At 47.7% G+C, this 23905-nt stretch overlaps 1 protein-coding gene and 1 long non-coding RNA gene across 5 annotated transcripts in view; one reads left to right on the forward strand and one right to left on the reverse strand.

Moving 5' to 3' along the window:
* The window catches only part of LOC133244620 (BEN domain-containing protein 5), a 1484041-nt gene that overhangs the window by 1289633 nt on the left and 170503 nt on the right, over positions 1–23905 (forward strand). The window lies entirely within an intron of this gene.
* LOC133244619 (uncharacterized) lies at positions 1128–16482 on the reverse strand. The gene is made up of 3 exons (XR_009735456.1): positions 16165–16482; positions 14716–14812; positions 1128–4188 (listed from the first exon to the last, which is right to left on the reverse strand). It is a non-coding gene; the product is annotated as an uncharacterized LOC133244619 (long non-coding RNA).

Consider the following 23905-nt stretch of genomic DNA (forward strand, 5'->3'; position numbering starts at 1 on the left):
TTCCAACAAGGAGTCGCATCTTCCAATTTGCATTTTAGAAAGTTCACTCTGGCTGCAGCGTGGAACTTTGGAGCAAAATGGACAAGAGGGAGGGAAGTCAATGGACTCTGTGGATGCCAACCATGGGCCAAACCCATGCTAGGCCCTGAGATCTGGAGGGGGCTCACCCATGGTCAGGGCCCAGAGGACCTCCAGTCAAGGGCCAGCAGTGGGGGCAGACAGTGCCAGGAGTGGAGGGCCCCAGAGGAGAGATAGAGGAATCTGTGTGAGAAGCTGTTCATCTGGGAAGCCTTCCCAGAGGAGGTGATGTTTGTCCTAGATCTTGAAGAAAGCACAGGGACTCCATAGGTAGGCCAGTGGGATGGTGGGTTTTAGACATCTCTTTGAGGACTGCCTTGAGTCCTAATATTGGTCTTTTAGCCGGTTATAAGATCACTAAGGGGGTAGGGGAACTCAATCAGTCCTTTTTGGATCTTCCCAGGGCAGGGCCTGGAACATGGCCTGGAAGGTACGAAAGCCTGTTGAGTGAGAAGGCTCCTGGGCTCCCTGCACCCATGTTGAAAGGGGAGGGAAAGAAAGGAGCAGAGGATGGAGAGAGAAAGAAAGGAGGTTCCCTGGAGGGATCCTTAAACCCCATCTGACCTGTGTCTCCTAGCTGGGAAACACTCCTTGGCTCCCCACTGCCCTAGGACAAAGCCCAGCCTCTTCCTTCAATCAAAACCCTCTGTATCTGGGCTCTGATGGCTCACCTCCTTCCTCCAAACACAAAGCCCCCCACCTCCACCTTCAGGTCCTGCCTTTCCTTGGATGGCCCCCAGACTGTTCCCACCTTCAGGCCTTTGTCCACGTGCCTCCTCTGCCCAGAGGTCTATTTCATCCTGTGCATGCATCCTGCACGTCCCTGCCCACTGCAGAAAGAGGGCTTCCCCAGGAGACCCTCAGCAACCAGAGCCCCGCGCCGCCCAGCTCTGCCTCTCCTCCCTTCCCCACCCAGAAGTGCTTTCCATCAAGGTGCCACCTGCTGCTTACCTGGGGCCGTGTGGTGAAGGTGTGAAGGTGCAGCCTCTTCAGTCAGATCTCTGAGGTAGAGACTTGAATCCCAGCTTCACTACCTATGAGCTGGGTGACCGGGAGAGTTATTTAATCTCTGTTCTCTGGTTCCTCACATTTAAAATGGGATAACAATAGGACCCATTTCATGAGGTTGTTACAGAGATTAAATTAGTGAATTGTGCAAGGCTCTTAGAAGAATGCTTGGCAGACAACAAGCGCTCATTATAGGTTAGACATTGCTATTAATTTTTATTATTATTTTTTAATTGAAGTATAGTTGATTTACAATGATTCAGGTATTCAGCAAAGTGATTCAGTTATTACATATTTGTTTTTTCTTTTTCAGATTCTTTTCCATTATAGGTTATTATAAGATATTGAATATAATCCCCTGTGCTATACAGCAGGTCCTTACTGTTTAACTATTTTATATGTAGCAATGTGAATCTGTTAATACCATCCTCCTAATTTATCCCTCCCCCTTCCATTCTATTGATTTTTAATTTGAAAAGTATTTGTTGTTCAGTCGTTGTATCCGACTTTTTGAAACCTCATGGATGCCAGGCCTCCCTGTCCCTCACTATCCTCCAGAGTTTACCCAAGTTCATCTCCACTGAATCGGTGATGCTATCCAACCATCTCATCCTCTGCCTTCCTCTTTACCTTTTGCCTTCAATCTTTCCCAGCATAAAGTGCAATACAAAAACATTTGGGGGAGAAAAGCCCAGAGTTAAAAGGAAATACCATCACCACGCAAACAGCTATTAGATTAATATATGTCTTTCCAGTTTTCTATTCAATGTGGTCGTTGTTGTAGTAGATCTGTTGTGCACACACCCACAAAAGATACACACAGAAATAATGACACCCTCTTTTGTAGCTTGTTCCCTCATTTACCAGTGTATACTAATGCTTCAGTGAACAGGCAGTATTTGTAACCTGTCTTTGTAGACACAAAGCCTCCCTCAGAGCCCAGTACATACAGAATAGGTGTTTGATGGAACTTTGTGGAAGGAGAAGCTATGGGCAGGCTTCGGGCTATGGCTTTTGGCTGCTTCCAGAAAGTCAGCAATGGCACAGTAGTTGTCACTGTGTTCTCCTCTCACTTTAGTGACAAGAGACCCTGAGGGGAGTGGGTTTCCCTGAGCTTGCTAGCAAGTCAGTGGGAGGGAAGTGAAAGTGAAGTCGCTGAGTCGCGTGCGACTCTTTGCGACCCTGTGGATCCACCAGGCTCCTCCGTCCATGGGATTCTCCAGGCAAGAATACTGGAGTGGGGTGCCATTTCCTTCTGCAGGGATCTTCCCAACCCAGGGATCGAACCCAGGTCTCCCACATTGCGGGCAGACGCTTTAACCTCTGAGCCACCAGAGAAGCCCAAGTGGGAGGGAGATTAGGGCCAATCAAGGGCCTTTTCCCTCAAGCAACATGTAACCTCACTTCCCTTCTCCTACCCTACTCACCACCCAGAGTCCTCCTGGCCTCAGGTCAAGGCCCAAGGTGTATCCTAGGTAGGGACGGCCCTCACCCTGGTCCTGGGCAGAGTCTCAGTGGAGGCCCCTCCCCGCCCCTTGGCTATGGCAGATCCAGCTGAAGTTCCCACACCTGCCCGGTGCTGCTGCTCAGCTTCTTCCTGGTTCAGGAGTGGCACCTTCAGGCAGGTTCAGGGCAAGAAGGGGAGCTGGGAGATGGCTTGCAGTGGACGCCGACTCTCTGGAGCGTGGCCACCTTGGGTATGGTTCCCTGGAGCTTTTCTGCACTGCCCAGGGGAACTGCATCCACGTAAGGGCTCAGGACTCAGAGGTGGGAGACTTTGGACACAATCGCTTTGTTCATTCACTGATGGATCCATATATTCATTGATACATTCACTCACTTAACCAATATTTATGGAGTTTCCACAATGTCCCGGCCCTCTGGGTATTAAATAGAGAGTATGAGGACTGACATCCCAGTCTTCATGGAGCTTATATTCTAATGGAGGGAACAGACAGAAAAACAGATGGACAATTAGACATGTAATGGTAGGTTGTGCTTAGTGCTTTGAGGGAAAGGAAATAAGGCTACAGGATCCATGGTGGAAGGATGCTATTTTGGAAAGGTGATCAGGGAACCTCCTCTAAGAAGATGGATCCAAGCAGATACCTGAAGAAGTGAGAAAACCATGCACTTGGGCATCTTGGAGTCTGGCGCTAGATCTAGATGTGGGCTCCACCAGTGCAGAGGCCCCGAGGCAGGAGGTGCTCAGGGCTCAGGTGTCCCAGGAGAAGCAAGGAGGCCAGAGATGCATGAACAGGGCTACCCCTGGGGTTCACCCTCTACTTCCATCTCTTCCCCTCTCCAACCCCCAAGTCTAAACAAAGCCAGGCCTGGTCTTCTAGTTCATGTGGGGTCTGCTTTCTCCTTCCACAGGAAAAACTCACTGGACACAAACAGCACTTTACAGTTTGCAAAGCCATCTTACTGTCTTGACCCCATTTAAGCATCATACTGACCTGTAAGGTGGGCTCAAAGGCAGATATCATCCCCATTTTCCAGATGAGGACATGGAGGCTCCGAAGGGCTGCAGGGTTTGTCCAGGTTCACACAGCCAGAGAGTGGCTTGGCTACTCTTCAGATGCACCCCCAGCATCTGACCCATGTCCTAACCCCTTGAACACCAGGAGCCTCCCTGCTCAGACTCCGCTTGGCAGAAAGCCTCCCGGCAGCACACGGGGAAAGGCCAGAGCCTGAGAGAGCGAGAGCTCAGCGTGGATGGGGCCCAGGCAACAGGTAAGCTTAGTGGCTGCATGAGGGGATCCAGAATGGGGCTAGGGGTGTGGAGACCAGCATAGAGGGTGGTCAAGGGAAGAGTGAGAATCATGCCTGGAGGGCCTGCAAACCAGCCTGCAAGGCATGGCCTTCACTTCCACCCCCAGACCCACCAGGGCTCAGTCAGCTGCAGCACCCCCATGGAGGCGAAGGCAACCTGGCTGCGTATGCACAGGAGAGGAGGGGATGTCGCCCTGCACAGGAGTCTCTGTCTCAAGGCTGCTACCCGATGAATGAGTACAAGCCTGTGATGAGTACAGGCCTGTCTGTACTTGCCTCCTCCACAGAGGAGGGAGGTGAGATCAGGGAACAGACTCCAAACAGCACCTGTGAGGACAGAAACAAGAGGGCTCTTTTACCAGGAGCAGGACACACACAGTTCCCCCGATGTCAGCAGAGCTCTCTGGGGAAGAGGGTGTCTCTGGGGGTCCCAGAGCTCACTCCAGGAACCACCCAGGGTCACGGAGGAACACTGTGATAGGACCAGTACCTGAGTGCTGGTCCTCACCACTGTCTCCCCAAGTAGCCTGAGAGCTCCTTGGATGCCGAGACTGATAGATTCAGGGTTCCCCAGCCCAGCACATGCAAGCCCAAGGGTGTGGGGGCACAAAGAACACAGATTTTTGAAGCAGACAAACCTGAGTTCAACTTCTACTTCCCCACTTGGCAACCGCATGATCTCAGGAATGTGACTTAACCTCTATAACCTCCATGTTTTCACCTGCAAAACGGGTATAACTTGGGGAGTGGGGGGTGCTGTGACTATTTAAGAGAGAAAGTTTGTGAATTGCCTGGTACAGCACCTGGCTCACAGCCAATACACAAATACTATCTGCTTTCTTCCTTTTCCTTCTCACTACCCAGGATCACCTGTGCTAGATTTGCAGACCAGAGCTGGCACCAGAAGGTACAGCTTCATTCTGACACTCTGAGAGGTAGACAAGAGGGGAGGCTGACTTGGCAAAGGGCCACTTCGTGCTCCCCCATTATTGGGGTGTCCCAGGAGCATGGGACCACTCCACCATCCATGCTCGCCACGCGGGCCCTGAGGGAGCTTGCCCGTGACTGGCTGCTCAGCGCTCCGCATTGGCCACTGAAAGTAACCATGCAGTTGGGGGTGGGCCTAGGAAGTCGGCTCTGCTTCCCCACCCAACCATCTGAGCTCATCTATCAGTTCAGTTCAGTTCACTCTCTCAGTCGTGTCCAACTCTTTGCAACCCCATGGACTGCAGCACGTCAGGCTTCCCTGTCCATCACCAACTCCTGGAGCTTACTCAAACTCGTGTCCATCCAGTCAGTGATGACATCCAACCATCTCACCCTCTGGTTGTCCCCTTCTCCTCCCTCTCAAATGAATCAGTTTTTCGCATCAGGTGGCCAAAGTATTGGAGTTTCAGCTTCAGCATCAGTCCTTCCAATGAATATTCAGGACTGATTTCCTTTAGGATGGACTGGTTGGATCTGCTTGCTCTCCAAGAGACTCCCAAAAGTCTTCTCCAACACCAGTTCAAAAAATCAGTTCTTCAGTGCTCAGCTTTCTTTATAGTCCAACTCTCACATCCATACATGACTACTGGAAAAACCAAAGCTTTGACTAGACCAAATTTTGTTGGCAAAGTAATGTCTCTACTTTTTATTATGCTGTCTATGTTGGTAATAGCTTTTCTTCCAAGGAGGAAGCATCTTTTAATTTCAAGGGTGCAGTCACCATCTGCAGTGATTTTGGAGCCCCAAAAAATAAAGTCTGTCATGGTTTCCATTGTTTCCCCATCTATTTGCCATGAAGTGATGGGACCAGATGCCATGATCTTCGGTTTCTCAATGTTGAGTTTTAAGCCAGCTTTTCACTCTCCTCTTTCTCTTTCATCAAGAGGCTCTTTAATTCTTCTTCACTTTCTGCCATAAGTGTGGTATCATCTGCCTATATGAGGTTATTGATATTTCTCCCAGCAATCTTGATTCCAGCTTGTGCTTCTTCCAGTCCAGCATTTCTCATGATGTACTCTGCATATAAGTTAAATAAGCAGGGTGACAATATACAGCCTTGACGTACTCCTGTCCCGATTTGGAATTAGTCTGTTGTTCCATGTCCAGTTCTAACTGGAGAAGAACCCGCGAGGCAGAGGACTTGGAGATGGGAGGCATGCCAGGGCTCTGGGGCTCCCCTGGGCTTCCTCCTGGCTTCGTGTCTGTGCCCTGATGCAAAGGACAATGGTCCCTTACCAGAGGGCCAACCGTGGCGCTCCAGCGTAGAGGTCCACCCAGAAGAGCTGGGACAAGTCACCAAGCCTCTCTCTCTGTGCTTTCGTTTTCTCCTTTTTCTCGAATGAATAACCAATTGCCCCTTATCAAAGGGCTAGGTTAAAAGTGATAGTTATATGACTTTTTTATATGTACATAGAAATTTAGAGCTGATGAAGTACTTTTGCATTACTTGATACTGACGAGACTTTGTATGGATCATCTTCTATCCCCGCGGTATCCCCCAGAGTGGGTATTTTCAGCCCGAGCTTGCCCTGAGGATGCAGACTCAGAGCCCATCAGCTTGTCTGAGGTCACGCTGTGGGCTAGTGGCAGTCAGGGTTGGAACCCAGATCAGCCTGGCAGACACCCCGTGATCTTCCCACTCCTTCCCTGGGAGAGTGCTACTTGAGGGAAACACAAACAAGCATCAGGAAGGAAGCCAAGCCTTCGCCTGTCCCTCCTTTCTGGGCCCATGTCTGCCCCTCTCCTTGCCGCTGCCCAGATTCTCTGTGATGTGTGTGTGGTGATGATGGTGTGAGGGGTGTATGGGCGGCACCTGGTCCTGACAAGACAGGCCGGAGCTGGCTGCTCCCTCACTCATTCCGGTGATGAGCACCAGCCCAGCCCTCACCACGTGTCTGTGCTTGGCCTCCACTTGGGAGTCTCATCTGTGACATGAACAGGAGTCTGCTGCCCCTGAGCTGCCAGCTGGGGTGAACGCGCCCACCTCTCGGTCTCCATCACTCGATTTACTGTGCTGTGATTTTTCTTCTTTGTCCTCAGCATCAGGAAAAAAAAAAATGCCACCTCTTTCTTCTACCTGTCATTTAGATGTGTTATTCTTATAATAGGAACTTCCTTGGTGGCTCAAATGGGAAAGAATCTGCCTGCAATGCGGAAGACCCAGGTTCAATCCCTGGGTTGGGAAGATTCCCTGGAGAAGGGAATGGCAACCTAGTCCAGAATTCTTGCCTGGAGAATTCCGTGGACACAGGAGCCTGGTGGGCTACCATCCATGGGGTCACAAAGAGTCTGAGGCCACAGCAGTTGTAGGCCATTATGGTACTGATAACATTTTGGGCCTCTGTTGGGGATTAAACCCCCTCTGCTGTGTGAGTGTGTGTTGTGGGTGGGAGTCAAGGGGCTGGAATTGGAGAGGTTTGAGCTCGAAACCTAGTTTGACTGTGATACCTGTTTTCCGTGAGCATTGATAGGGCCCCTACTGTGTGCCAGCCCTGGGCAGTTGCTGGAAATACAAAAGGAATCTGAGCCTCTGCCCTCGGGAGCTTACAGTCTGGTTGCGTGACTTGGCATGTACGTCTGCAAATGTGCTCCTGCGTCACATCTGTCAGGATAGAGAAGCATTCAGGGGCTCTGAGGAAGAAGGACAAGTCTTCCCAAGTTCAAGCTATGGTCAGGAAGCCTTCATGGAGGAGGTGACTCTCCTGCTGAGGCTTAAAACAAGAGTTCACCAGACATTCAGGGCAGATAGGAGTGCCTGGGAGAGGGAACTGCGTGATCAAAGACCGACTTGCGTCCTTTACTTAAGGACCCAAGAGCGCCCTGGCCCGCCTCTGAGTCCATACATCCCTGTGGCTTCTCCTCCTTACTTTGCTCTTAGACACATGCTGTCTTGTATTAAACCAACATATGACTGCATATTAGGCATTTATGTGTGGATAGATAGGCATTCACATGTGTACACACACTCACATATGATTGTGTGATAATGTACACTTAAGTATACGCCAATAGGAGTGTATTTTGTGCCTGACTGTGTATGTTGGATTTGGTTTTAAAGTTGTTTATTTACCTGCTTTGAAACATCTGTTCATTTTCTATACCATAATGTGCTTATGTTATTATGGTTTTGTAAAAAAAAAATCAAAAAGCCGTCGTAATTCTTTATCAAATCTATGATTTTTGTTTGCTAATTTATTCATTTCTACCTTTATTACTTCTTTCTCACTGCTTTCCATGGGCTTTTTTCTGTTCTCTTTCCAAATTGTGTAGCTGTGTCAATTATTTTTTCTTCGTCTTTTTTATTTGGTTAAGAATACACTTGAATATAAAAGTTTCTCTCTGAGCATAACATTGGCAGCCTTCCATTAGTTTTATAAATTGTTTTTAAAAATATTTTGTAATTGTATTATTTTCTTTTATTCTTTGACATAATATTTTTATAAAGGTGATTTTAATTTCCCATGTGGCAGTTAGTTGCAGCTGTTTCTGTTGCTGTTGAAAATTATTATTTTCTGGTTTTAATAGTCATGGTCAGAGAATAAAAAGTATATACATTTGTATTATTATTTGGAATTTACCAAACTATTCTATTGTCTGTAGAGTGAAAATTGTTAAATGTTATTAACTCAACTTCATTGCTTTATTCAAATCTTTTTTCTTTATTTTTTCCTTTTTATTATTCGGGCTTCCCTAGTGGCTCAGATGGTATATATAAACTAATTTAGATATATGAGTAACTTGGAAAGCATAGTTATATAATGAACACCTATGAACTCACTGCCCAACTCAAGAATTAGAACATTACTAATAACTCACATTTATCAATGTCCCATTACTTGGGTTACCTTTAGTAGTAACCACCATCAACAATTTTGTGTTTATTGTTTCCATGCTTTTTAAATATAGTTTTTATCACCTATGTATGAATGTCTGAAGCTAGAAACAATTGGCTATTTTTGTCTGTGCTTACTATAATTTTGTCTAGCCTCTTGCTATGTAATTTATGTTGCTTTCTTCATGGCATGCTAATTTGTTACTTTAAATCTTTCATTTTGTTGGTTGCAATAAGTTCATGACTATTAAATATTCAGTGTAGGTTTTACCTTTTATCAATTTAATCTGACCAACCTCTTGCTTATTAAAATGTTCTTGCCTTGAATTCCGCTTTATCATTAACATTGTCACCTCTGCTTTCTCTGTAATTGAGTTTGCCTGAAATATTTGGTAGCTTAATTTTTTAAATATTTATTTGGCTGTGCCGAGTCTTAGATGTGGTTCTGGGGATCTTTAGTTTGTGGCATGCGAACTCTTATTTGAGACATGTGGCATCTAGTTCCCTGGCCAATATCGAACCTGTGCCCCCGGCATTGGAAGTGTGAAATCTTAGCCGCTGAACCACCAGAGAAGTCCTTGGAAGTTTCGTTTCTTTAACCTTATTGTGTGGTTTCGCCTGAGGTGCAGTAGATGGTACTGTTGAGAAAGATGTGCCCTGAGACTGGATTGGGTTTAAATTCCAGCTCTACTGTGTTGGCTGCTCAGCCTGGGGCAGGTTGCTCACCGTTACCAGTGTCCCTGTCCGCTGCGGTTGTCGGGAGGACTGGGTGAGATGGTGCAAGTGAAGTGGCCAGCACAGTGTGACACACATGGCAGGTAAGGAATAAGCATTAATCATTTTAGACTTACCACTTAGAAGTTGCACATAACTTAATGTTTGCATTTTACCTTGAGAATTTGTGTCCTCCAATAGAAGGATGCATTTGTGATCATTTCATATCTAGCTTGTTTGACATAATCTCTCACCCAGTTTTACATTTTCTCATTGATCTTAACAGAGTTTTCTCTATATCTTTTTATAAACTATATTTTCTTTGTTTATTCCTTTTGCATTAATTTAGAAGTTTAAAATCCTCTCTGGAACTTAATTCTCTAGTTCATGCCTTATATGTGTGACACAGGCAATTATATCCATATTTCTTTCATTGTCAGTTAAGAACAAAGCAATAATTTTCTACTTCTTCTTATGCAATTTAGAAGCTCATGTGCTTTTATTTCCCTTGTCATCTTCCTCAACACTTGATAATTCTTCTTTTCTAATGTGTAGTGTTAAGCTTAGCTGTCAGTCTGCTTTCCTTCCTGGATCTTAATACAGTATTTTCTTTATCCTTGAACTTTATTTTCCCAAGATCCTGCTTCTTTCTTTTCATTACTATAGCCTTGATCACTGATCTCTTTTGGGTTTTTTGTTCAAGTTGATATTGTTCTGTTCAGCTTTTTTGTTCTCGTTGGTGAAAAAAAATTCCCTATTATGCTTTTGTCACTTCTGTTTTTATTATATGTCCTCTACCCTCCAGAATATTGATAATCCGTAGACTTTATTCTTGTCCTCTGTATCTATTAACCACTTTCTTATAATTTTCATCACTGACATTTTTTTCTCTACCTTCTTTGAGAAGTACTCAAAGTAGCTCTCATCACTGATGCCGTTTTCTGCGGTATCAATTCTTTTCTCACTCCCAGGGGGGTTTTAATTTGGTATTTTATTTGGTGTTAATTGGCATATCATCCTTCCTTTGTGTCTCTGCCTTTATCTCATCCTACATCCTGCTCTTCCTAGTAGCCAATTCCTTTGCATCTTTTGGAGGATATCAAGCAGATGGTCTCCGAAATAGTCTCAGCTTCTTTTCAATCTTTCTGTTTTCAAGGTGATACTTTCTTTTTCTTTTGCTGTTGTATCTCTTCAAGTGAATGTTGCTCAGTCGTGTCCAACTTTTTGCAACACCGTGGACTATACAGTCCATGGAATTCTCCAGGCAAAAACACTGGAATGAGTTGCCATGCCCTCCTCCAGGGGATCTTCCCAACCCAGGGATCGAAACCAGGTCACCTGCGTTGCAAGTGGATTTTTTACTGTCTGAGCCACCAGGGAAGCCCCAAAACACTGGAGTGGGTAGCCTATCTCTTCTCTAGGGGATCTTCCCAACCTAGGAATCAAACCAGGGTCTCCTGCATTGCAGGCGGATTCTTTACCAGCTGAGCTACCAAGAAAGCCATCTCTTCAAAGACTTAACTTTTTAAAAATTGTCAGGTGGGGCATGTTTATTTTTCTTTGCTTCATCATCTTTCAGTAGAGCGAGATCTATACAGACCTGGCGGAAGGTGTGGAGGACAGCTGACCCTTCACTGATGTAGACCCGCTGTGCCAGTCAATTTGTCCTGCCCAGTTCCATTCATGAGTTTTCCTAACTGTGCTTTACCAGCCTGCAGTTGGCTCTTCTCCAGGGACGACCCCTAGATTTTCTGGCTGCAGGATGAGATGCAGTCTGTGCTCCGCCCTTTCCCAGAGTGGTGCCTGAGGGGCCTTCCTTTGCCCCAACACACATGACGTCCAGAGCACTTCCTGTCTAGTCGCTGTCTACAAAGCTTCTCTGGAAGCTCTAAATGCTCCAGGATGCCAGTCCATCTTGGCATCTTGTTGTGCTGCCTCCTTGGGATTCCTTCTTCTGAATGTGTGTAAGAAAACAATAAAAGGAAGAAGAGAGGACCACAGGGTTGGGGAGGGGAGAGAGTGCAGGGTTCGGTGCCAGCTGGCCCTGAAGACAAGTCTTCTCACCTGGCAGACTCCTCTTTTCCTGCTCAGTGCATCTTAGGGTTGGGAACAAGATGTGCAAGGAGTAAAGTCTTTTCCCTCAGTTTGAGACAGAGATATTCAGAGGGTAGAGCCTTTCCCCACCCTAAAATCTGACATAATATAAATGCTATTGTCAATGCATATTCTTTTCTGTATCTTTGTGAGTCCTTTAAGACAGAAGGTGCACGTTTAGCATTGTTAGTCTGCTACATATTAATAACAACAATTCAATGAGAGAAGGTAATTTTATGCACTCCATTCATTCATTCACTCACCCATTCATGCATTCATTTTTGTCTATTTCCTCTACTAGACTGAGAATTCAGAAAACTGGATTTTCATTGTTTTGCTCTCAACTCACCTCAGGGACTGGCATCTAACATTCACACAACGACTCTTTAGTGAATGTACTACCCAGCAGGGAACAGGGCCAAGTGTAGATCCTCAGTCAGTCAGTTCAGTCCCTCAGTCATGTCTGACTCTTTGCGACCCCATAAACTGCAGCACGCCAGGCCTCCCTGTCCATCACCAACTCCTGGAGCTTACTCAAACTCATGTCCATCGAGTCAGTGATGCCATCCAACCATCTCATGCTCTGTCGTCCCCTTCTCCTACCTTCAATCTTTCACAGCCTCAGGGTATTTTCCAATGAGTCAGTTCTTGGCATCAGGTGGCCAAAGTATTGGAGTTTCACCTTCAGCATCAGTCCTTCCAATGAACACCCAGGACTGATTTCCTTTAGGATGCATTGGTTGGATCTCCTTGCAGTCCAAGGAACTCTCAAAAGTCTTTGCTAACACCAAAGTTCAAAAGCATCAATTCTTTGGCACTCAGCTTTCTTTATAGTCCAGCTCTCACATCCATACATGACTACTAGAAAAACTATAGCTTTGACTAGATGGACATTTGTGGCAAAGTAATGTCTCTGCTTTTTGATATGCTGTCTAGGTTGGTCATAGCTTTACTTCCAAAGAGCAAGCATCTTTTAATTTCATGGCTACAGTCACCATTGTCAGTGATTTTGGAGCCCAGGAAAATGTTTTTCTTGTTGGAGCCCAACAATGTTTTCACTGTTTCCTCATCTATTTGCCATGAAGTGATGGGACCAGATGCCATGATCTTAGTTTTCTGAATGTTGAGCTTTAAGCCAGTTTTTTCACTCTCCTCTTTCACTTTCATCAAGAGGCTCTTTAGTTCCTCCTTACTTTCTGCCATAAGGGCGGTGTCATCTGCATATCTGAGGTTATTGATATTTCTCTCGGCAATCTTGATTCCAGCTTGTGCTTCATTCAGTCCAGCATTTCTCATGATGTACTCTGCATATAAGTTAAATAAGCAGGGTGACAATATACAGCCTTGACGTACTCCTTCCCCAATTTGGAACCAGTCTGTTGTTCCATGTCCAGTTCTAACTGTTGCTTTTGACCTGCATACAGATTTCCCAGGAGGCACTAAGGTGGTCTGGTATTCCCATCTCATTCAGAATTTTCCAGTTTGTTGTGACCCACACAGTCAAAGACTTTGGCATAGTCAATAAAGCAGAAGTAGATGTTTTTCTGGAACTCTCTTGCTTTTTCGATGATCCAATGGATGTTGGCAATTTGATCTCTGGTTCCTCTGCCTTTTCTAAATCCAGCTTAAACATCTGGAAGTTCACAGTTCAAGTACTGTTGAAGCCTGTCTTGGAGAATTTTGAGCATTTCTTTGCTAGCGTGTAAGATGAGTGCATTTGTGCAGTAGTTTGAACATTCTTTGGCATTGCCTTTCTTTGGGATTGGAATGAAAACCAACATTTTCAAGTCCTGTGGCTACTGTTGGCTTTTCCAAATTTGCTGACATATTGAGTGCAGCACTTTCACAGCATCATCTTTTAGGATTTTAAACAGCTCAACTGGAATTCTATCACCTCTACTATCTTTGTTCATAGTGATGCTTCCTAAGGCCCACTTGATTTCACATTCCAGGATGTCTGGCTGTAGGTGAGTGATCACACTACTGTGGTTATCTGGGTCATGAAGATCTTTTCTATATAGTTCTTCTGTGTATTCTTGCTACCTCTTCTTAGTATCTTCTGCTTCTGTTAGGACTATACCATTTCTGTCCTTTATTGTGCCCATATTTGCATGAAATGTTCCTTTGGTATCTCTAATTTTCTTGAAGAGCTCTCTAGTCTTTTCCATTCTATCATTTTCCTCTATTTCTTTGCATTGATCGCTGAGGAAGGCTTTCTTATCTCTTTATTCTTTGGAACTCTGCATTCAGATGGGTGTATCTTTCCTTTTCTTCTTTGCCTTTAGCCTCTCTTCCTTTCTCAGCTATTTGTAAGGCCTCCTCAGACAACCATTTTGCCTTTTTGCATTTTTTTTTCTTGGGGAATGTCTTGATCCCTGCCTCTTGTACAATGTCACGAACCTCCATCCATAGTTCTTCAGGCACTCTATCAGTTCTAATCCCTTGAATCTATTTGTCACTTCCACTGTATAATCATAAGGGATTTGACTTAGGTCATACCTGAATGGTCTAGTGGTTTTCCCTACTTTCTTCAATTTAAAACTGAATTTGGCAATAAGAAATTTATGATCATGTAGACCCTCAGTGTTAAAGAAATTATATTTTGAAGTCTTAGTGATTTAAATTAAATCATCAAGTATACTACACATTCACAATTTTAAAGCATTCTAATATCTATTATCTAGTTGATGCTGAAAACAATCTGGGACTAGGCAAGACAGGTATTATTCTTCCCAGTTTCAGCTGAAGAAACAGGTGCAAAATGCAGCAGCAACCTTCCTGTGGCCACACAAGGTCACAGGCAGGACAGAGAGCCAGCCTCCACCCTCACAAAGGCGCACTCTCTGCCCACCCAGCTGCCTCCTCCCAGGTCTGCTTGTGCAGATGAGAAGGGAAGTGAGAGAGGTCTGAGGGGCCAGAGAAGACTTCCTGGAGGGCTGGGGCTGGCTCTTGAAGATGAAGAGGGACAATAGAAAGGACAGCTGTAGCAAAGGCTGGGCATGGCCAGACGGTCATGTGGAGATGGGCCAAAGCCTCTTTCCAAATCTCTCCTGTGCCCGAGGTGAATGCAGGTTGCAGAATTCTCCCAAAATGCTCAAAGTGCACTTCAGCCAAGATTCCTGATCTCAGTGTAACCCTGAGCCGCCGGTCAGTCACTGACACTCTACCTCCATTGTGGTGGGAGGTGGGGAGGCAGGGAAGAACAGAGAGAGTGGAGTCAGACAAACCTGAGTTTGAAGGCTGACTCCTCCACGTATGCAAGACCTGCCAGGGACTCGGTTTCCTCCCTTGAACAGGACACAATAATGCTGGACTTGCTGAGTTCTGTGAAGATTAGATGAGACAAGGTATGTGAGGTCTGTGGCACATGGTGGATGACAGAAACCTCGTAGCTCCTTTCCTTCCCTTCCTGGTTCTTTTGGGGGCAGGTAAGAGCTGACCCCTGTGCTCTGGACCCTCTGAGAAGTTTGGAACACAGAGGAGCGATTGCAGACAGGACGGCAGCAGGCTGAGCCCGGGCTGCCCTCTTCCTTGTGGGGCCACAGGCTACACGTCTCAGGGTGGGGTTTATCGCACCCTTCCTGCCTCTGAACAGCCTCTGAACACGGAGGCTAATTTCCTCCTAAGTGAAGCCCTTGGCAGCTGAGCTCCCGCATATGGCGGGCTCCCCTGTTTGCTGTCAGAACAAAGCCCTGTGCTCCCTGTAAATGCCATGCATTTTAATTGTCTGAGCAGCCTTCTTGCTCGCCATCCAGGGAGACAAGATGCATCTTGAATAAGGTACTGTCAGAGGAAGCCTGGGTGTGCTGGGTAACTCGCTCCAGCTTCAGGGATGGCCCTTGAGGCCAAACAGCTGGACTCCTGGGGGCCAAAACGAGGGACTCCATCCACAGTGTGCAGGCCCTAGGTGAGACTTGCTAGGTGCTTCCCTAAGGGAGGTGGAGTTGGGGTTGGGGAGGGGGCACAGAAGAACTAATAGAATTATGAGAGCACCTTGGTTTGGGTCACCCCATAAACGGACTCTGAAACAAGGATTTGACTACAAGAATTTTTTTTGGAAACTGAGGAATAAAAGGGAGGGAGTGGGAATAGACAGAAAAGGAAAAGGATGCCCATCGAGGGCATGTAACTGAGAAGGTGACCTCTGTGGGCAACCAAAGTTTAAGCCTACTAGGGACTCTGGGAGCCAGTGTAGAATATGCCCTGCAAGCAGGGGGCAAGGGAGCCGGGGAACATACTGCACATTCCCTCAGTCCTTAGCTGAGGGCTTCCATGGGGGAGGGGAGCTGTAAATCCTTGGCACTTCTGGCCTACCACACTCAGGGACAGTGTGGGCTGCAGTGGCCAGAGGGAGGCCTTGGGCCAAGGGTGAAAATGCTGAGAGCTGGACACCCTGTCAGCTTGCTCTGAGGTGGGCTGATGGAAGGGGGCAGAGGCAGCTGACAGCACCTTCTGCATTCATTCATTTGGATTAGCTTTTGGAACAGGGAGGAGTCAGTAAATGAGGAACCAAGTCTCACCTTTGCCTCCTGCTCAAGGTTACATTACCACACTTTGCTGAGCCTCAGTTTCTCTATCTGTAAAATGGGAATGATAATGCTTACCTTCCAGCACTGTAATCTAGTAAGACAAAGTGTGTAAAGCACTGACATCTGGTAGGTGCTCCATAGACATACCTTCCTTTCCACAGCCTCTTGGTAGGAAGAACAAAGTGGATTTGGAAGACGTCATGCTGGAAGTCACCACCAGGTGGCAGCACAAGGCATTTGTTTCTTCACTCTGCTCCTATTGAGGAGGCCCTTGATTGGTGTTTATGATAAAGCCAGGCAGTGGTGTGCTTCCTGCCTTGCAGGTTAGAGAATCAAGGCTGAACAGCTTCCTGTCCTGCTTGTGAAGAGTAGCTGAGTCTTCTATTGATGGGTGTGATACCTAGAGAGCTTGAACCAGTTCCCCCAGGGATATAGAGCAAAGTCAGCCTCACCCTTGCCCTCAAGGAGTCTGTAGTGGGAGGAGGGAGGCAGAAGTGCATACAGTCAGGCAATGGCAACGGAGGGGAAAAGTGCTCTAACCTGGGAAACACAGAGGGAGTCGGAGCAGCCCCAACAATGTGTCTGCAGCCCCTGACGACGGTCACACCGAACTCCTGGGGAGTAAGTGGCATCAGATTCCTCATTGTGTCCCCACAGAGCCTGGCCAGGGCCCTGGCACTGGGACAGGATGCACAGGAAGAGAGGAAAGCTATTTTCTAACGTCTGCCCAGTTTGGGGCAGAAGGAGCACCCTTGTTCGGTGGGGCCTCCGAGAACAGATCCTGGGCCCAGGTAGGCAGCCTGGAGGAGGTGGGCTTTCACATCTAATGAGGACCTTTAAGACAGACCCACGCTCTGGCTCCCCAAGAGTGGATTCTTCTGCTGGTGGCAGTGGAGGGGCTGGCAGTAGTTCAGGCCAGCCCTTCCCAAGCCTGGCTGTGTGTGACTATAGCCATTTAGAACCTGAATTTGAATCCCCTTTGGGATGTGGCTTAAAACTTAGTATTTTCATATATCAAGGTGCTTTACAAAGAGGTGTGCCTTCAGAGTGTGACTGTCCTGGAGTCTCTCTCACTGGGCCCAGGGCGCAAGCTCTGGGCCAACACTCCTCCCCACCTTCTGACACCTAGACAAAGCTGTAACTGGCCTCCAGGCCGGATGGCAAGCTCACTATTTTTTTCCTAAATAGGAAACACGAAACTCTCACAACTGGTTAAGGGGTGAGGGTAAGGAAAGGTGGAAGTCAGGCGCGTTTGAAGGAAAGCAGCTTTGAAGTCCTGAGGCCATTATGTTAATGGCATTACTCAATTTCTGGAAGCAATCCTGATTAAATATTCATTGGCTTTGATTATACTGAAATTAGGGCTAAAGCGTGAAGTCAAATTGAGGGGAGTAATGGTAGTGTAAATAATGCATGGCCTCTAAATTGAAAACACCAGCCTGTGCGGCCCCAGCTCCCCCCCACTCGGCTCGTCACTGTGCCATTTGTTTAGAAGGTGATTAGTCCAACGTGGGCATCTCTTACCAGCTGGGACATGGAATTGGCAGGATCCGGCACTCTGTATCTGTGACTGCCGGAGAACTGAAGCAGGCACCTTGCAGCTGGGGGTTTTCTAAAGGTCGGGGACCTGGCCCCTGGGAACCTTGGCAAAGCCTCATCACAGAGTCCAGAGTCCTGTATCACAGAGTGATACAGTCATGGACAATGGAATCTCCTGCCACTGAATCTTTGTGTAATTTTTGAATAGAAAGGGGTGGGAGAAGAATGCAGCAGGAGGAAGGTTAGAATAACCAGGTGAGACTTTTTGAAATGAGTGCCGTAGAGAGACAGGTAAACTGACTATACAGTTGTGATATGAGTGCTCCACAGAGGCATGTATAAGAGGCTCCTGTGAGAATCTAAAGAGTAATTTCACCGGGTGGAGAGAGAGTGAGGATGGTTATTGGGGGTGGGGTGGCCAGGCCAGGGGGCGGAAGGAGTCAGGGAAGTGTCAAGGGAACTGGCTTAAGGGCATCTTATCCTTCTTTGGTCCTGGGCTTGGCACGGAGTAGAGGCTGATGATGTTAGTAGATAAATGGGTGAATGAGTGGCTAAGAAAATGGCATTCAGGAAGGAGGAACCAACACTCTGCCTCCTGGAAGAAAACTATCACTCAGAAATCTGGGAGGACAATCACTAGTAAGGGAGCCTGTCACTGCCCACTAACTACACGCGGGCTCTATGCCAGGATAGAGAACTGTCTCCTTTTGCTTCTTTCAACGATCGCATGAGGAGAATACAATTATTATCCCATTTTACCGTCAAGAAAAGCAACACTTCAGAGGCTGATCCACACACAACAGCTAGTTAAAAACATGAGACACAGCTAGTGAGTGAAGCTGGAATTGAAACCCGTGTTTATTTGTGGAGCCATTTTTAAAAACCTCAGTGGTTCTGCATCTCCAGCAATAGATATTTATATATAGATAATCATATTCTCTCTCTCTTTCCTCACCCATCCTTCCCTACCCACTGCTCTTTATTGCTGTTAGGATCCTGAGAGAGGCTGGGGGCCAGGTTAGGAGGGATGCCTGCGTGTAGGTCAGCATGTAAGGAATCCTCAGTACCAAGGAAGCCTTGCGGGTGCCAGCACCACACCCCAAACCACAGGTCTTTTTTGGTTTTTAAAGGAGTTTTAGACGAAGGGATTAAATCAAGTCGGGGGTGGGTAGGAGAACAAACAAAGGCAGAGTCTGAGAAGGGCTGTGTGCTCAGGACAGCGGGGGCTCTGCAGGTCGAGGCTGAGTGGGAAGAGAGACAGAACCAGACCCTGGCAGCCTGGGCCCCCATGGAGGCTCCAGGGCAGCACGGTGGGGTGGGGGGGGTGTTGCTTTTCAGCAAGCTGCTCACAGTTTTCTAGCAGGACAGAAAACCTGGAAGTCACAGGAGAAATCTCTCTGCCTTTCATTTCCACGTGGACTTGGAAGTTTTCTGTTTGGGGTCGTGGAGTCGGAGGCTGATCAGTAAGGTAACAGAGGAATGGATTTCACCAGGCTTGTGCCCCTTGGTTGCACCTCAGGGACTTTGAGCTGCTAGAGAGCAAAAGACTGATCTAGTGGAGCGCCACCTATTGGCGAGATAGAGACAAGTCCCAGAGACCACCCTGCCTTTCAACAAGCCCAAGGACCGCATCAGAGCCTCCCATGAGAGTGTCACATCTCTACGTGCACACCTGTCATTAGGGAACCCACTTTTGTGGAGCAAGAGATGGGTTCTGTGACAGGGAAGCAGGCCAGCCAGTAGTCGAGGACTCAGGGATGGATTCTCAACTCTTCCCCCACTATGTTGCGTCTGGGGCAAGCAACCTCATTTCTAGCCCAGTTTCGTCTCTGTGGAGTTCAGGGTAAAATGGGACTAAATATCTTTCCCATGCAAGTAGTTTTTAGATACACTCCCTTTTCCCAGCAAATATCACTGGGCGTTTAGTCTACGCCTAGCCCTGTCCTGGTCCACTGGAAAGATTAATCAAGATTAACCACTGGAGGTCCAGGGGCCCTGCTGGGAAGATTAATCAAGAAAAGCCAGGGTAGAAAAAGACCTTGATGCTGGGAAAGATTGAGGGCAGGAGGAGAAAGGCACAGCAGAGGATGAAATGGTTGGATGGCATCACCAACTCAAGGGACATGAGTTTGAGCAAACTCCGAGATACAGTGAAGGACAGGGAAGCCTGGTGTGCTGTGGTCGGTGGGGTCGCGAGGAGTCAGACACAACTTGGTAACTGGACAACAAAAAAGGGACTTCCCTAGTGGTCTAGTGGCTAAAACTCCAGCCTCCTAAGGCAGGGGACCCGGATTTGATCCCTGGTCAGGGAACTAGATCCCACATACCCAATGGAGCAGCCAGAATAAATAAGTAAATAAAAGTCATCCTGAAAGAGAGAGAGAGAGGAACAGAGAGGCTGAAATACGCAAGGAAATGAGCATGTGTGTGCCTATGCTGGGCTGTCTCTACGGCGTGAGCCCTTGTAGCCACACGGCCTGGAGTTGAATTCTGTATCTTCCTGCTCAGTGCTCAATGATCACGGACAAGCTAATTGAGAGTTCTTACCCAGCAGGGTTGCCAAAATGATGAAATGAGGTAATCCAGGCAAGAGCCCGCTGCTGCTGCTGCTGCTAAGTTGCTTCAGTCGTGTCCGACTCTGTGCGACCCCATAGACGGCAGCCCACCAGGCTCCCCTGTCCCTGGGATTCTCCAGGCAAGAATACTGGAGTGGGTTGCCATTTCCTTCCCGGCAAACAGTAAGTCTCAAAAGGCCTCCACTGTCACTGGGATGTTGCGGGCTTCTTCCCCAGAACACAAAATTCCCTCCCATCCCACTTGCCTGTGTGAGAAGGAAGGAGTTAAAAGATGAAGAGGGGAGAGAGACAGCCCTGAGAAGTAGTCTCTAGCCTGTATCTGATGCCTATAACACAAGGAACACCATAACACACACTTTCTGAATCACCCTGTAAGGTGAGGGGGTCACCTGTTAAGACAAGCCAATTGCAGCTGAAGCCCCGACCTGCCGAAGATCACCATCCTTTTAGGAGTAGGACCAGGACTTGGATACGGTGCTGCCTGAGTGGGAAGCAGGGCCATGACTGTTTGCAAACACGATGTTAGTCCCCCTTATGGTTCTGTGGGGGTGGCCTGCCCACGCTCCCTCTCAAAGACGCCTCCCCGCCTCCTAAGCTGCTCTGTGTGGGTGACTCGACAGACAGCCTCGCAAAGCCTTTCCAGCTCCCCAGCGTTACCTGCAGCCCCCGGAAGGAGGCTGGGATGGCAGACTTCCAGCCTCCCCAGCATGCCGCCCCCAGTGCTGGTGCTGGAATCTGTCGGTGCCTTTCAAACTCAGAACTAATGGGACTCCTGCCAGATTCTGCATGTTTCACTCCTTCTGAAACGACCATTCTTTGCCATGGGCTGCTGCTGGGTTCTAACATCAGGAACTTGGGGATGGGTCCCCCCCGCCTCAATTTCTCTCTGTCTCCTCTCTTCTTTCTCCCTCTTACTTGGACCTTTAATGGGAGGAGGTAACAGTCTAAGGGGCCTCCTAGGGCACTAGTGGTAAAGAACCTGCCTGCCAATGCGGGAGACATGAGGTGTGGTTTTGATCCCTGGGTCAGGAAGATCTCCTGGAGGAGGGCATAGCAACCCACTCCAGTATCCTTGCCTTGTATCTTTGTGGACACTATCCTTGTCCATGGGAGAATTCCCACGCACAGAAGAGCTTGGAGGGCTACAGTCCATAGGGTCACAAAGAGTCGGACATGACTAAAGTGATTTAGCACGCACACACGGAAACAGTCTAATTAGGGAAGTCTTTAGAAACAACTTGTTTTACAATAAAACTTTAGGTGCCTCCTTAGTTGAAATTCATAGAAGGGACAAACTTTTGTGGACTCTGATGAGAAAAGGCTCGAAGAAGGAGAGACCCAGACCGGGCAGGTGAGGAGGATCAGGCCCCAAGGAGGATGAGGGAGGGCCCAATCTAGCAAGAGACATAGCCAATGCCCAGGCGTGCTTGGGGTTCAAGGAGGCAGGGCTGGCATTCTGGAAGGAGCAGGGGGAAATGGAGGTCAGGGTCCATTGCTGACTCAGCCATGCCAACCTGGGAAGCTGTCTGCTACTCTGGGTCTACTTCCCAGGGTGATGTGAAAATGCGTATAGACAGTGAGGGTGCTCCTTACCCCACCCAGCGTCATATGAGTTATGAAGCTAGTCACGGCTCCTGGGATGGAATTGTGTGCCGCAAAGAAGGGGGCACTTCAGTGGCCTTCACCCTCAGCTTCTCACCCATAAGACTCTAAACTCCAGCCAGGACAGTGCCTCCTGTGAGCAAAAAGTTCAGTGCTCTGCCTTGGCTCATTACGTTACCTCCATCTATAAAGCCTTCCACCTGCTCTGTCTCACTGAACACTTTTCCTTTCTCAGGGACTTCTTCCCAAAAGGCTTCGCTGAGTCCTCTGATCCTGTGCTGTGCAAAACACGCCCCTGAGGCACATGTGAGCCTTTCAGCTGGGGTCAGTCCGATGGAGATGCACTCATGTGTAAAATTTTTTGTTTAGTCACCAAGTCATGTTCGACCTTTTGCAACCCCATGCACTGTAGCCCACCAGGCTCCTCTGTCCTTGGCATATTCCAGGTAAGAATACTGGTGTAGGTTGCCACGCCCTCTTCTAGGGGATCTTTCCGACCCAGATCAAACCCACATCTCCTGCAAAGGCAGGGGGATTCTTTACCACCAAGCCACCAGGGAAGCCCCATATGTAAAATACACAGTTGCATTTCAGACTTAGAATAAAAAGTAATATGAGTATTTCATTAATAATTTTTTCATAATAATTATGTATTGAAATGATATTTCAGATACTTGAGTAAAATAAAATATACCATTAAAAGTAATTTCATTTATTCTCTTCGTATTTCCAGTGTGGCTTTTAGGGACTTGGCCCATGACTCACATTTGCCGTGTTTGTACTGCTTCTCCTGGTTAGTCTGATTTTCACCTCTACTCATGTTCCTAGCTGTTCAGGGTAGGTTTCAACACTTGATAAGGTTCAAATTACACTTTGCTATTTTTTGCCCTGTTTTATTTTATGCATATAATTTCCTACACGTGATCTGCTACCAATTGTATGCCCTCAGCCTTTCGGTTCAACACCAATGACTTCCTTAATCCCTGAAACGCAGTTTGTGTCATCACCTGTTCAGGGTGTGGGCAGCTTCTCAGCAGTACTCAGGTCTCTCCTGCAATGTTAGTGAGGGGAGAGGCAGTTGTCTTCTAATATTGGGGGAATCTGGGCCGCTGGGGCCATGCGTTCCATACCATCAGTGTCTACTTCCTGAGCTGGTAGAATCTGTTCTGATTGCATAAAGCATCCCCCTCAGCAACAGTCGGCAGGAGTGCATGAATGGAGAGAGATGAAATGAATGAATTAAACAGGACTGGAGCTAAGCTTTGAAGACAGGACTCAGAAGAGTAGAGCAGAGGAAGGGATGCTGGGCCCAAGATGGTGCCTGGAGGGTGGATGCGTGGAAAGGGCTGTGGGGGAGCCAGGAGCACAGGAAGCAGGAGGGAGGGATGGCCTGAAATCCTGGGTGGGCCCCAGAGTAGAGAGAACTCCAGGGCCCACACAAGAGAAGGACTGGTGGAGTTTGGTTGAGTAGGGTCCTCACCTCCATCATCTTTTCCAAACACACTGACCTCCTCTGGGTCCTCTGAGCGGCCAGAGGCATGCAGGGGCGTGAAGGTCCCTTCTCTCCCCACTGCTTCCCTTCCTTCTTTCCTTTCTTTCTTCCATAGATATTTATTCTGTACCTGCTATTCTAGGTTTTGAGGTTACAAGCCGTAAATCAGAAGGCACAGTGACTGTCTTCAGGAAACCTGTATTCTAGTGAGGAGAAGAAAATAAATACCCATGCCTCCGGGTGTGGCAAGTACTATGGAGAGAAAGACAGACAATTGGGGAAGGGCAGACTGCTGCTATGTAGGGGGTGCTGGGGAGGCTCCCTATGCAGGGTGACACCTGAGCAGACCTCAGAGGAACCTGCCAGCTGTGGAGAGAGGGTCATCATGAGCAGGGCTCCAAAGTGGGGAGACCTGCCCACAGGCGCTGGCCAATGGCCTCCACAGACCACATGCAGCAACGTGATCATCAGAAACTCACGGGGAATGGAAGCAACAGATAGCATTGGTGTCCTTGTTTCACAGGAGGACAGTGAGACTCAGAGAGGTGAAGAAATAGGCACAGGGCCACACAGCTGCTGACCCACCGACCTGGGCTTCAAACCCTGGTCTGGGGACTTTTTCCACTGCAGACTAACAATTCCATTCTGAGATCACAAGACCAGGTCACAGAAAGCTGTT

This window comes from Bos javanicus, chromosome 3 (assembly GCF_032452875.1).
Source record: "Bos javanicus breed banteng chromosome 3, ARS-OSU_banteng_1.0, whole genome shotgun sequence".
Classification (NCBI taxonomy): domain Eukaryota; kingdom Metazoa; phylum Chordata; class Mammalia; order Artiodactyla; family Bovidae; genus Bos; species Bos javanicus.